Source organism: Pristiophorus japonicus, unplaced genomic scaffold (genome assembly GCF_044704955.1).
Source record: "Pristiophorus japonicus isolate sPriJap1 unplaced genomic scaffold, sPriJap1.hap1 HAP1_SCAFFOLD_190, whole genome shotgun sequence".
In the NCBI taxonomy this organism is placed as follows: domain Eukaryota; kingdom Metazoa; phylum Chordata; class Chondrichthyes; family Pristiophoridae; genus Pristiophorus; species Pristiophorus japonicus.
The window spans coordinates 405,147-419,705 of NW_027251590.1; positions in this window are offsets into that span (position 1 = coordinate 405,147).

Consider the following 14,559-nt stretch of genomic DNA (forward strand, 5'->3'; position numbering starts at 1 on the left):
CCCTGGTCCTACCTAACCTATTTAATTGAAATAAACTGTCAGCTGGAACACTGTCTATTCTCTTCATTATCCGATAAACCTCAATCAGATACCCCTAAGTCTACCCTGCTCTAAGGCAGAGAGTCCCAACTCTTTTAGCCTATCTTGATAATGAAGCTACTTTAGACTTGGAATTAGTTTAGTGGCCCTCTTCTGCACCCTTTCTAGCGCTTCAATATTACCCACCATGTGAGGAGACCAAAACTGGACACAGTATTCCAAGTGCGGCCTGACTAAGGTCTTGTACAAGGACAAAACAGTACGTCTCATCTTGCACTCAATTGCCCTATGGATACACCCCAACATCCTATTTGCTCTAGCTATCGCTGGACGGCATTGCTCGTGTACCTTTAAGGATGTATGCACTAGAATGCCCAAACCTCTTTCTATCTCCACCATCTTTAATGCCTTTTCCTGAGGGATATGAATACTGAGCATTTGCCCTGCCCACAAGCATAACACTGCACTTATACATCATTTTCCAGTCTTGAGCCCAATCTTCCAACACATTAAGATCTGCCTGAATCAGACTAGCATCTTCCACAGTTTTAACACTCACAAAGATCTTGGTATCATCTGAAAATTTGCAAATTGTGCCCCCAACCCCTAAATCCAGATCATTAATAAAAATAGTAAAAAGCAACGGTCCCTGCAGGACATCACTGGTGACTGGTCTCCAAAAAGATCCAAATCCATCTATAATTACTTTCTGTCTGCATCCTGCCAGCCAGTTCTGAATCCAACTCAATATATTACCACTAATATCAAAGGCTCCGATCTTATAGAGAAGCCTCTTATCAAAACCTTATCAAAAGTGTTTTGGAAATTGAAGTAGACAATGTCTATTGGGCTTCCCTCATCCATCAATTTTGTAACTTCTTCAAAAAATACAATTAGATTTGTAAGACATGACCTCTTTATTATGGAGCCATGTTGGGTGTCCCTAATATGACCTTCCCTATCCAAGTATTCATAGATTGCATCCCTTGTGAGTCCTTCAAGCATCTTACCTATTACTGATGTTAAACTGGTGGGCTTATAGTTACCGGGGTCTGTCTTGTCACCTTTTTTAAAAATGGGGACTACATTAGCCTCCTTCCAATCTGTAGGAAGCATTCCAGAGTGCAGTGAGCTATTAAAAATACAGGCCAGGGGCTCGCACAGCACATGTCCCATCTCCCGGAAGACCCTCGGTTAGATATCATCCAGCCCGGCTGCTCTATTTTCAAGTTCTTAATTCTTTTTAAAACAATGGCCCTGAAATTCTGGTTGGAGCTTCCCGCATGCAATTGTCTCCGACCCAAAACATTTCCACGAAAGTACCGGTGGTCCGGGAGGAGCGCACGATTCCAGCGGGGAGGCCTTCTCTTCCTGTGCTGTGAAGCGTGCTCCCGTCCTTCAGGTTCCCACGCAGGAGGTGGAGTATCATGTACAGTATCCCACAGCTTTCTCATTAATAGCAATGAGAACTCCATATCTACAAACAAAGACACTAAACACATGTAATAAAAAAATAAAAAACACACCGCACATAATTTAAAATTAATTGAAACCAAATTTACTAAATATCTGAGAGAAATTTTTTTTCCGAGTTTTTAAAAAGTTTTAAAAATTATGGTTAAAAATAAATGTAACGTAGGGTTTTTAAAAATTGTGTTTTTTTAATTTAATTTAATCTTATAGAAACGTATAAGATTCTGCTGGGACTGGACAGGTTAGATGCAGGAAGAATGTTTCCGACGTTGGGGAAGTCCAGAACCAGGGGACATAGTCTTAGGATAAGGGGTAGGCCACTTAGGACTGAGATGAGGAGAAACTTCTTCACTCAGAGTTGTTAACCTGTGGAATTCCCTACCGCAGAGAGTTGTCGAGGCCAGTTCATTGGATATATTCAAGAGGGAGTTAGATATGGCCCTTGCGGCTAAAGGGATCAAGGGGTATGGAGAGAAAGCAGGAAAGGGTTACTGAGGGAATGATCAGCCATGATCTTATTGAATGGCGGTGCAGGCTCGAAGGGCCGAATGGCCTACTCCACCTATTTTCTATGATTCTATGCTCCCTGAGGAACAGTCGTCTAGCAGTGCGTAGGGAACTGCTGACTCACTTGCCTGGGCGTTATTTGGTTTGGGATCCTGGCTGGTCCCGGTCCCATTTGGGAGAACCATTGCGGGTGACCCTTCGTTCCCGGGTATGGCCATGGTGGCGATGGGGTCTGGGGGCTGCACCTTAGCACAGTTTGCTCTTTCAGCCTCGTGGCGGTTGGTGCCATCGAGTGCCTGAGAGGTGGAGCCAATCAGAGGCAGGGTATCGGTGCCGTTGCCCTCCTGAGATCACTTGTTCTGCAGCTTGTCTATATTAGTTGCTTGTGGCCACACTCCCTAGTGCATCACTCTGGTCCCAGGGATGCAGGCTACAGCATTGGGTAGCCCGCTGGACTTGTGTGCTCCCGATGGGTGTTTGCCTGCTACATTATCTGAATACAGTTGAAATCCTACATCGCATGTTTCATTTCTCATTGTAGATAAACTGTATCTCCGATCGCAATCGCACGACTTTTCTTTGCTTATGACATGTACAAAACTCTGATCATCAATTACAAGCTTTACATTTAATTCACAGTTGCTATTACATTGAGTGAGAATGTGGAACTGTCCCTTTAAGTGTGGTGGTTTGCAGGCCTCCTTTAAGAGAACCTTGCTTTCTTTACCCCAATCCTCTTCTCCATTTGGTGTCACGTGTTGCTCCATCAGCGCTGCACCTCGTGGTCTGGCCATTGCCATCTTTTTCTTCAGCGCTTCACCTCGTGGTTCGGGCGCCATCTTCCCTCCATCCACTACGATGATCCTCTTCTCCCCGGGTTCTGCCACTGAAGCTGGGAAGTCGCCTTTGGATCCGATTTTCTTCCTCTGGAGTCCAGCCATTGGAGCCTGGAAGGTGCATTTGGGTCGTCTCAGCTGGATCATCTCCACGCAGTCGTGCTGAGCGGTCTGTGCCTCGGGCGCTGTGCTGGTCTGCTCTCTGGTGCCGGATCCAACCTCAGCTGGGGGCTTGCTTTGCCTCTGAGCACAGAGGACGTCGATCGCTGGAGGGAAGAAATCTTCCCAGCTCCAACGGATCTTCTCCATTCACCTTCTTCCGAGTAGCATTGGTCCATCACCTGCAACAATCCACAGAGGTAACTTGTGCACCGCGCCATCATGGAGTACCTTTACATTCACACTACCAACGACTGGGATAAGTTCATTGGTTAGGTATGCAGCTTTGCCTGAACTGGGACCAACTTAGGTCGTTCAACTTGATTGTCCCATAGCCTCTCAAAGGCTTTGACAAACGTAGGTCCCCTGAAGTCAGAATCAGGGGAAGTCATAACGGGGAACAAAGAAATGGCGGACCAATTGAACAAGTACTTTGGCTCGGTATTCACTAAGGAGGACACAAACAACCTTCCGGATATAAAAGGGGTCAGAGGGTCTAGTAAGGAGGAGGAACTGAGGGAAATCCTTATTAGTCGGGAAATTGATGGGATTGAAGGCCGATAAATCCCCAGGGCCTGATGGACTGCATCCCAGAGTACTTAAAGGAAGTGGCCTTAGAAATAGCGGATGTATTGACAGTCATTTTCCAACATTCCATTGACTCTGGATCAGTTCCTATCGAGTGGAGGGTAGCCAATGTAACCCCACTTTAAAAAAAAAAATGAGGGAGAGAGAAAACAGGGAATTATAGACCGGTCAGCCTGACATCGGTAGTGGGTAAAATGATGGAATCAATTATTAAGGATGTCATAGCAGCGCATTTGGAAAGAGGTGACATGATAGGTCCAAGTCAGCATGGATTTGTGAAAGGGAAATCATGCTTGACAAATCTTCTGGAATTTTTTGAGGATGTGAACAGTAGAGTGGACAAGGGAGAACCAGTTGATGTGGTGTATTTGGACTTTCAGAAGGCTTTCGACAAGGTCCCACACAAGAGATTAATGTGCAAAGTTAAAGCACATGGGATTGGGAGTAGTGTGCTGACATGGATTGAGAACTGGTTGTCAGACAGGAAGCAAAGAGTAGGAGTAAATGGGTACTTTTCAGAATGGCAGGCAGTGACTAGTGGGGTACCGCAAGGTTCTGTGCTGGGGCCCCAGCTGTTTACACTGTACATTAATGATTTAGACGAGGGGATTAAATGTAGTATCTCCAAATTTGCGGATGACACTAAGTTGGGTGGCAGTGTGAGCTGCGAGGAGGATGCTATGAGGCTGCAGAGTGACTTGGATAGGTTAGGTGAGTGGGCAAATGCATGGCAGATGAAGTATAATGTGGATAAATGTGAAGTTATCCACTTTGGTGGTAAAAACAGAGAGACAGACTATTATCTGAATGGTGACAGATTAGGAAAAGGGGAGGTGCAACGAGACCTGGGTGTCATGGTACATCAGTCATTGAAGGTTGGCATGCAGGTACAGCAGGCGGTTAAGAAAGCAAATGGCATGTTGGCCTTCATAGCGAGGGGATTTGAGTACAGGGGCAGGGAGGTGTTGCTACAGTTGTACAGGGCTTTGATGAGGCCACACCTGGAGTATTGTGTACAGTTTTGGTCTCCTAACCTGAGGAAGGACATTCTTGCTATTGAGGGAGTGCAGCGAAGGTTCACCAGACTGATTCCCGGGATGGCGGGACTGACCTATCAAGAAAGACTGGATCAACTGGGCTTGTATTCACTGGAGTTCAGAAGAATGAGAGGGGACCTCATAGAAACGTTTAAAATTCTGATGGGTTTAGACAGGTTAGATGCAGGAAGAATGTTCCCAATGTTGGGGAAGTCCAGAACCAGGGGTCACAGTCTAAGGATAAGGGGTAAGACATTTAGGACCGAGATGAGGAGAAACTTCTTCACCCAGAGAGTGGTGAACCTGTGGAATTCTCTACCACAGAAAGTAGTTGAGGCCAATTCACTAAATATATTCAAAAAGGAGTTAGATGTAGTCCTTACTACTAGGGGGATCAAGGGGTATGGCGAGAAAGCAGGAATGGGGTACTGAAGCTGCAAGTTCAGCCATGAACTCATTGAATGGCGGTGCAGGCTAGAAGGGCAGAATGGCCCACTCCTGCACCTATTTTCTATGTTTCTATGATTCATTACTGACTGGCTAGTCCCCGTGTCCACTTCCATGAAGGCTGGAACGCCGTTTATCTCGACTTCCATCCTCAACGGGGAACATTCTGTGGTGCAGGTAAACATACCATGCACCTCATCGTGGGACTGAGCTGCCTCACTGACTATCTCTTCATAATCCACGGTGGATTCATGGCCATCTGCAGACTCTTCATCAACACGGTGAGTCCTATTTCTTTTACGCATTCGCTGGAGGTGGCCCTTTGTGCTGCAGTCTTTACATACATAGTCCTTAAAATGGCACTGGTGAGCCCTGTGATTCCCTCTGCAATGTCAGCATGGTGCTACTCGATTAGTCCCCCTCGGTAGACTGAGTTAAGGGACTCGGGGGCCTGTTCTCTCTTCCCTGAGGAGATTCACATTATACATTCCAACCTCTAAAAGGCGCCATTCTGTGTACGGTACTTGCCGGGTTTGAGTCCTGAGAATGAGTCATCCGCCTAGAGCCGCAGGTCGAGGTCATGAGTGCCTGGCTCACGGTGATGGCCTTCTGCAGTGACTGTGGTATCCGCAGATAGTAGCCTGTGAAGAAGTACCTCGTGGCCGATTCTGATGACAAAGGTATCCCACAGTGCTTCGGTCAGGTGGTCGCCGAAATCACACAGTGCCGCCAGCCTCCTGAGGCCTGCAGCATACTTTGCGATTTCCTGGCCTTCGGTCCGTCGGTGGGTGTAAAACCGGTGTCTGGCTGTGACGATGCTCTCTTTGGGATTGAGTTGTTCTTGGATCAGCGTTATAAGCTCCTCATACAACTTGATCGTTGTCTTCGCTGGTGCCAGCAAGTCCCTGACGAGGCCATAGACAGTGGGCCCACAACTGGTTAGCAGATAGCTCTGCGCTTATCAGCAGTGTGGCCGGGACATTTCCTGCCAAGTCGTTTGCTGTGAAGAAATGGTTGAGCCTCTCCACAAAGGCGTCCCAATCGTCACCATCGGCGAACTGCTGCAACGTACCCAGGTTAGCCATTTTGGCGTGAAAGTCCGTAATCTCGCCGCCAATTGTTACGTCTTTAGATGCTCTGATAATGACTCCACGAGTCAACGTATTGCACTTGAACTGTAGTGACCTTAGTCCATTTAATATAACTCCAGAGTGAGGATCACATATGGTGGCCTGCCTTTTATACTAGGCCTGGAACACCTGTACAGGTAACATACAAGTCTCCCACTGCAGTGCCCTCTGGTGGCACACCTTAGTGACCATACAGCTGCTGTATAAGTTTCCCATAGTAGTGCCCTCTGGTGGCACATCATATGTAATAGTAAGCAGTAAACATGTCTGGATACATGACACAATGGTTGATGGGTGTTTTTGTGACTGGAAGGCTGTTTCCAGTGGGGTTCCACAGGGCTCCGTACTAGGTCCCTTACTTTTTGTGGTATATATCAATGATTTGGACTTGAATGTAGGGATATGATTAAGAAGTTTGAAGATGATACAAAAGTTGAACGTGTGGTTGATAGTGAAGAAGAAAGCTACAGACTGCAGGAAGATATCAATGGACTGGTCAGGTGGACAGAACAGTGGCAAGTGGAATTCATTCCGGAGAAGTGTGAGGTAATGCATTTGGGGAGGGCTTACAAGGCGACGGAATACACAATAAATGGTAGGACAATGACAAGTGTAGAGGAACAAAGGGACCTTGGAGTGCAGGTCCACAGATCCCTGAAGGTAGCAGGACAGGTAGTTAAGGTGGTTAAGAAGGCATACAGAATACTTGTCTTTATTGGCCGAGGCATAGAATACAAGAGCAGTGAGGTTATACTTGAATTGTATAAAACACTAGTTAGGTCACAGCTAGAGTACTGTGTGCAGTTCTGGTCACCACATTACAGGAAAGATGTGATTGCACTAGAGAGGGTACAGAGGAGATTTAGGAGGATGTTATTAAGACTGGAGAATTTAGCTATGAAGAAAGATTGGATAGGCTGGGTTGTTTTTTTTGGAATAGAGGAGACTGAGGGGAGACCTAATTGAGGTGTATAAAATTATGAGGGGTCGAGATAGAGTGGATAGGAAAGACCTATTCCCCTTAGCAGAGGGTCAACAACCGGGGGTGGGGGGGGTGTCGTAGATTTAGAGTGGTAGGAAGTTTAAAAGGGAAATCTCTTCATCCAGAGGGTGGTGGGGGCAGAAACCCTCGTAGCATTTAAAACGAACCTGGATATGCACTTAGTGCCGTGACCTACAAGACCACGGACCAAGAGCTGAAAAGTGGGATTAGGCTGGATAGCTCTTTGTCGGCCGGCACGGACACGATGGGCTGAATGGCCTCCTTCAATGCTGTAAACTTGTGTGATTCTATGATCCTGTACTTACAGTGATGATGTTTGTAAATTCTGAGAAATCTAGAAGATGAAGGGGTGATCTAATTGAGGTGTTTAAATGATTAAAGGAGTTGATCGGGTGGATGGAGATAAACTATTTCCTCTGGTGGAGGAGTCCACAACAAGGGGACACAACCTTCAAATCAGAGCCAGGCCGTTCAGGACTAATGTCAGGAAGCACTTCCTCACACAAATGCTGATTGGCTGTTCTCTTGGTTGGAGAGTCTAGAACGCGGGGTCATCGTCTCAGGATAACGGACGGCCATTTAAGACTGAGATGGGGAGAAATGTCTTCACTCAAAGGGTTGTGAATCTTTGGAATTCTCTGCCCCAACAAGCTGTGGATGCTCAGTCATTGAGTGTATTCAGGGCTGTGATCGATAGATGTTTGGACACTAAAGAAATCCAGGGATACGGGGATAGTGCGGGAAAGTGGAACTGAGGTAGAAGATCAGCCGTGTTCTTATTGAATGGCGGAGCAGGCTCGAGGGGCCATATGATCTACTCCTGCTCCTATTTCTTATGTTCTTAAAGCGTCGTGTAAATCGGGAACTCTTCCTCATAAAACGGAGGCTGGGGGCCAATTGAAAATCACAAAACTGAGATTGATAGATTCTTCTTGGGCAAGGGTATTAAGGGCGATGGAACCAAGGCAGGTAGGCGGAGTTAAAATACTGATCAGTCACCATCTAATTGAATGACGGGACAGGCTCAAGGGGCTGAATGGCCTTTTCCTGTTCCTATGTTCCTACTTACAGTGACGACTTTTGTAAACAGCTTTTACAGGGGATTAGAAGGGGAGGATATGCAGACAGGATTAAACCTGGGTCCCTCCTGTTAATGTGACTCAGTCACACCTTTACCCACTGAGCCATTGGGAGGGTCCAGTGACCCTGCTGGAAAATGCACGTGTGAGGCCTCAGATGAGGACAGTGGAATAGCCTGTCGAGGTTCACACAGGGAGATTGGGCACATGGGTCACATATTGGAGAGAAACTGGTGAGTGTAGAACTGAAGCCAGACAGAGTCAGCACATTCTGGGGACGAGAGGGAGGGGAACCAGTGAGTGTAGAACTGAACCCAGCCAGAGTTGGTGGTGAAAATTGGGAGTGGAGGAGAAACAGTCGAGAGATGTGTGATGGGTTTGGATTTCAGCACAGCAGGAGGGGCAATGTGTGGGACAAGGATTTACAGCTTTCGGGGAACAAGAGAGGAAAGAATGTTCCATGGAAACTAGATGTGTCTATTCTGAATTTCTGTCCTGTACTTCGTGATGAGTTTTGAAATCTCCTTTTACAGGGTATTAGATGATGAGATTTGCAGTCAGGAAACTCAAACCAAACATCGCGTCAAGATCTGACATAGTCCCTTGATTCATTCGGACCTGAATTTCATTGGCCTTTGAATGTGAAAGAAGAAATGTTTGTCTGTTTTGTCTGTGGAAATGATTTCAAACATCAGTGTGACTGGAAAACCACCAAGACACACACACCCGAGTGAGAGTGTTCCAGTGCACTGCCTGTAGAAAGAGCTTTAACCAGTTACACAGCCTGAAAAAACATCGCACCATTCACAGCGGGGAGAAACCGAACACGTGTTGTGTGTGTGGACCAGGCTTCAACTGATCGTCCATCCTGGAGAGACCAGGACACCCGCTCCATGGAGAAACCGTGGAAATGTGGGGATTGTGGGAAGGGATTCAGTTTCCCGTCCCACCTGGAAACTCATCGGCGCAGTCACAACGGAGAGAGGCCGTTCACCTGCTCCGAGTGTGGGAAGGGATTCACTCAGTCATCCACCCTGCTGACACACCAGCGCGTTCACTCCGGAGAGAGGCCATTCACCTGCTCTGAGTGTGGGAAGCGATTCACTCGGTCATCCACCCTGCGGACACACCAGCGAGTTCACACTGGGGAGAGGCCGTTCAGCTGCCCGGAGTGTGGAAAGGGATACACTCGGTCATCCACCCTGCAGAAACATCAACGAGTTCACACTGGGGAGAGGCCGTTCACCTGCACCGAGTGTGGGAAGGGATTCACTTGTTCAGCCACCCTGCTGACACATCAGCGAGTTCACACCGGGGAGAGGCTGTTCACCTGCTCTGAGTGTGGGAAGGGATTCACTGATTCGTCCAAGCTGCTGACACACCAGCAAGTTCACACTGCGAAGAGGCCGTTTACCTGCACTGAGTGTGGGAAGGGATTCACTCAGTCATCCAACCTGCTGAGACACCAGCGAGTTCACACTGGGGAGAGGCCGTTCACCTGCTCTGAGTGTTGGAAGGGATTCACTACGTCAACCACCCTGCTGAAACACCAGCGAGTTCACAAGTGACTGCAGGGGTTGGAACCTGCTGTTAATCACATCCCGACTGAACCATGTTCATTCTGACAGTTGGGGTTTGTTTCTGCTGATAACCCTATAACTGGGCTGGACTTCAATATTCTGGATATATTGCTGATTGTGTTCTCGGGGCTGCAGTGTCCATTAAGAACCGCTGTCTATGATCTTTCCCCTTAATTCAGGGACTCTCATCAGAAATTAGTTTACAATAAAATTATGAAATTTTACTTCAATCCTAAACTGATCTTTGGTACAAAATCCACAATTCAGTGTCTGAATGTTTCCGCTGAGTAAAATCTCCAATTAGAAAGTGCTGGTTAATCCTTGCTGACAACTCTTACTGACTTGCACATTAGAAACATAGAAAATAGGCGCAGGGGAAGGCCATTCGGCCCTTCGAGCCTGTACCACCATTCAATAAGATCATGGCTGATCATTCCCTTGGTACCCCTTTCCTGCTTTCTCTCCATACCCCTTGATCTCCTTTAGCCATAAGGGCCATATCTAACTCCCTCTTGAATATATCCAATGAACTGGCATCAACAACTCTCTGCGACAGGGAATTCCACAGGTTAACAACTCTGAGTGAAGAAGTTTCTCCTCATCTCAGTCCTAAATGGCCTACCCTTATCCTAAGACTGTCCCCTGGTTCTGGACTTCCCCAACATCGGGAACATTCTACTCGCATCTAACTTGTCCTGTCCCGTCTTATATGTTTCTATGAGATCCCCTCTCATCCTTCTAAACTCCATTGTATAAAGGCCCAGTTGATCCAGTCTCTGCTCGTGCGTCAGTCCAGTCATCCCAGGAATCAGTCTGGTGAACCTTCGCTGCACTCCCTCAATAGCAAGAACGTCCTTCCTCAAATTAGGAGACCAAAACTGAATGCAATATTCCATGTGAGGCCTCACCAAGGCCCTCTACAACTGCAGTAAGACCTCCCTGCTTCTATATTCAAATCCCCTAGCTATGAAGGCCAACATACCATTTGCCGCCTTCACCGCCTGCTGTACCTGTATGCCAATTTTCAATGACTGATGAACCATGACACCCAGGTCTCGTTGCACCTCCCCTTTTCCTAAACTGCCGCCATTCAGATAATATTCTGCCTTTGCGTTTTTGCCACCAAAGTGGATAACCTCTCATTTATCCACATTATACTGCATCTGCCATGCATTTACCCACTCACCTAACCTGTCCAAGTCACCCTGCAGCCTCTTAGCATCCCCCTCACAGCTCACACCGCCACCCAGCTTAGTGTCATCTGCAAACTTGGAGATATTGTACTCAATTCCTTCATCTAAATCATTGATATATATTGTAAAGAGCTGGGGTCCCAACACTGTGCCCTGCAGCACGCCACTCGTCACTGCCTGCCATTCTGAAAAGGACCTGTTTACCCCGACACTCTGCTTCCTGTCTGCCAACCATTTCTCTATCCACGTCAATATATTACCCCCAATATCATGTGCTTTGATTTTGCACACCAATCTCTTGTGTGGGACCTTGTCAAAAGCTTTTTGAAAGTCCAAATATACCACATCCACTGGTTCTCCCTTGTCCACTCGACTGGAATTTTTTGAGTATGTAACTAGATTTGTCAAGCATGATTTCCCCTTCATAAATTCATCCTTAATAATTGATTTCAACATTTTCCCCACTACTGATGTCAGGCTAACCAGTCTATAATTACCCGTTTTCTCTCTCCCTCTCTTTTTAAACAGTGATGTTACCTTAGCTACCCTGCAGTCCATAGGAACTGATCCAGAGTCAATACACTGTTGGAAAATGATCACCAATGCATCCACTTTTTCTAGGGCCACTTCCTTAAGTACTCTGGGATGTAGACTATCAGACCCTGGGGATTTATCGGCCTTCAATCCCCTCAATTTCCCTAACACAATTTCCTGCCCAATAAGGATATCCTTCAGTTCCTCCTCCTCACTAGACCCTCGGTCCCCGAGTACATCCAGAAGGTTATTTGTGTCTTCCTTCGTGAAGACAGAACCAAAGTAGTTGTTCAGTTGGTCTGCCATTTCTTTGTTCCCCATTATAAATTCACCTGAATCCGACTGCAAGGGACCTACATTTGTCTTCACTAATCTTTTTCTCTTCACATATTTATAGAAGGTTTTGCAGTCAGTTTTTATGTTCCCAGCAAGTTTCTTCTCGTACTCTATTTTCCCCCTCTTAATTAAACCTTTTGTCCTCTTCTGCTGAATTCTAAATTTTTCCCAGTCCTCAGGTTTGCTGCTTTTTCTGGCCAATTTATATGCCTCTTCCTTGGATTTAACACTCTCCTTAATTTCCCTTGTTAGCCACGGTTGAGCCACCTTCCCTGCTTTATTTTTACTCTAGACAAGGATGTACAATTGCTGAAGTTAATCCATGTGATCTTCAAATATTTGCCATTGCCTATCCACCGTCAACCCTTTAAGTATCATTTGCCAGTCTATTCTAGCCAATTCACGTCTTATACCTTTCCTTAAGTTCAGGACCCGAGTTTCTGAATTAACTGTGTCACTCTCCATCGTAATAAAGAATTCTACCACATTATGGTCACTCTTCCCCAAGGGGCCTCGCACAACAAGATTGCTAATTAGTCCTTTCTCATTACACATCACCCAGTCTAGGGTGGCTAGCTCCTGAGTTGGTTCCTCTACATATTGGTCAAGAAAACCATCCCTAATACACTCCAGGAAATCATCCTCCACCGCATTGCTACCAGTTTAGTTAGCCCAATCAATATTACATACAGTGGCCCCTCCATTATCCACCAGAAAAAAGTGGAATGGGAATTGGTGGAGAATCGAGAGTCCCAAATGTTGCCTCTCCGTCTGGTGCAATAATCCCCTCTGCACGGGAATGGAGACTTGTTCAATCCAAGTAACGGGCTGAGTTTAAACTTTCTGGGCCTGTGGGGTTGATTTATATCAGACAGGAGGAGATTGGTGTCAGTGACTGTGGGGTGGGTTTATATCAAACAGGAGGAGATTGGTGTCAGTGACTGTGGGGTGGGTTTATATCAGACAGGAGGAGATTGGTGTCAGTGACTGTGGGGTGGGTTTCTATCAGACAGGAGGGGATTGGTGTCAGTGACTGTGGGGTGGGTTTATATCAGACAGGAGGGGATTGGTGTCAGTGACTGTGGGGTGGGTTTATATCAGACAGGAGGGGATTGGTGTCAGTGACTGTGGGGTGGGTTTATATCAGACAGGAGGGGATTGGTGTCAGTGACTGAGGGGTGGGTTTATATCACCCCATCAGTTTCCCCACAGGATTCCTGTTGTAAAGGGCCAGCGAGCGACAAGGCAGCAGTATATTTATAGATTTAATGGGGGGATATTTTAAAGCTGGGTGTCCCATGTTTTGCTCTCGGCAGCGCAGTTTGTACCTTGGGGCCTTGAGTGTCGCGGAGGTTTCAATCCGCTCTCGATGGTTCTGTTGTATCTCTACTCCTGCTGATGGTCTTGCAGGCCGGGGCCATTGGAGGGAGCAATGTGCGGTGGCATGCCACTACAGGGAGCATCGCGTGCTGCTGCAGGAGGGCTACGGCTGTGAATCGGGCGACTGGATTTGACGTCACCCAAATCCAGATCGCTGATTGGACTGCGGGCAGGTACAGCTGGGGCGGTGAGGTTGGGCCGAAGGAGCGGCGAGAGTTCGTAGAGGGATATGGTCGGGGCTCAGGAGAGGCATGTGTTCAGGGGCAGCACGGGCCAGCCCACGCGATGTGTGTGCGCGCTAGGTCAGTGCAGCAGAGCTGGTCTCCAGTCGTTTTGATTAATCCTTGCCAGTGGACCAAGACCAAGTTCTGACAAGCCCGTGTGGTGGCTGGTGTGCACACGGGCTTGACAGAACATTTTTTTTTTAAATCCAGGCACAGGCATCTTCCACCCTTCAGCATGTAGTTCGGAATATTATGTCCTTCATTGAAACACCTGTGAACTCATCCTTTTTGACGTGGAAGTAAGTCATCCTCCTTTCGAGGGCTGCCTATGATGATGATAGAAACATAGAAAATAGGTGCAGGAGTAGGCCATTCGAGCCTGCACCACATTCAATAAGATCATGGCTGATCATTCCCTCAGTACCCCATTCCTGCTCTCTCTCCATACCCCTTGATCCCTTTAGCCGTAAGGGCCATATCTAACTCCCTCTTGAATATATCTAATGAACTGGCATCAACAAAACTCTGCAGCAGGGAATTCCACACGTTAACCACTCTCTGAGTGAAGAAGTTTCTTCTCATCTCAGTCCTAAATGGCCTACCCCTATCGTAACACTGTGTCCCCTGGTTCTGGACTTCCCCATCATCGGGAACATTCTTCCCGCATCTATAACCTGTCCAGTCCCATCAGAATCTTCTAAGTTTCTATGAGATCCTCTCTCATCCTTCTAAACTCCAGTGTATAAACGCCCAGTTGATCCAGTCTCTCCTCATATGTCAGTCCTGCCATCCCGGGAATCAGTCTGGCAAACCTTCGCTGCACTCCTTCAATAGCAAGAACCTCCTTCCTCAGATTAGGAGACCAAAACTGTCATGTATGTAACCTTCATGTAACTGTAACCTTCATGTAACTACACTGTATACACACCTTGACCACAGGGGGTGAACTTGTGGGAGACACTCCTCACCTGGTCATCCAGGTATATAAAGGGATGTCCCACGCAGGGTCATCAC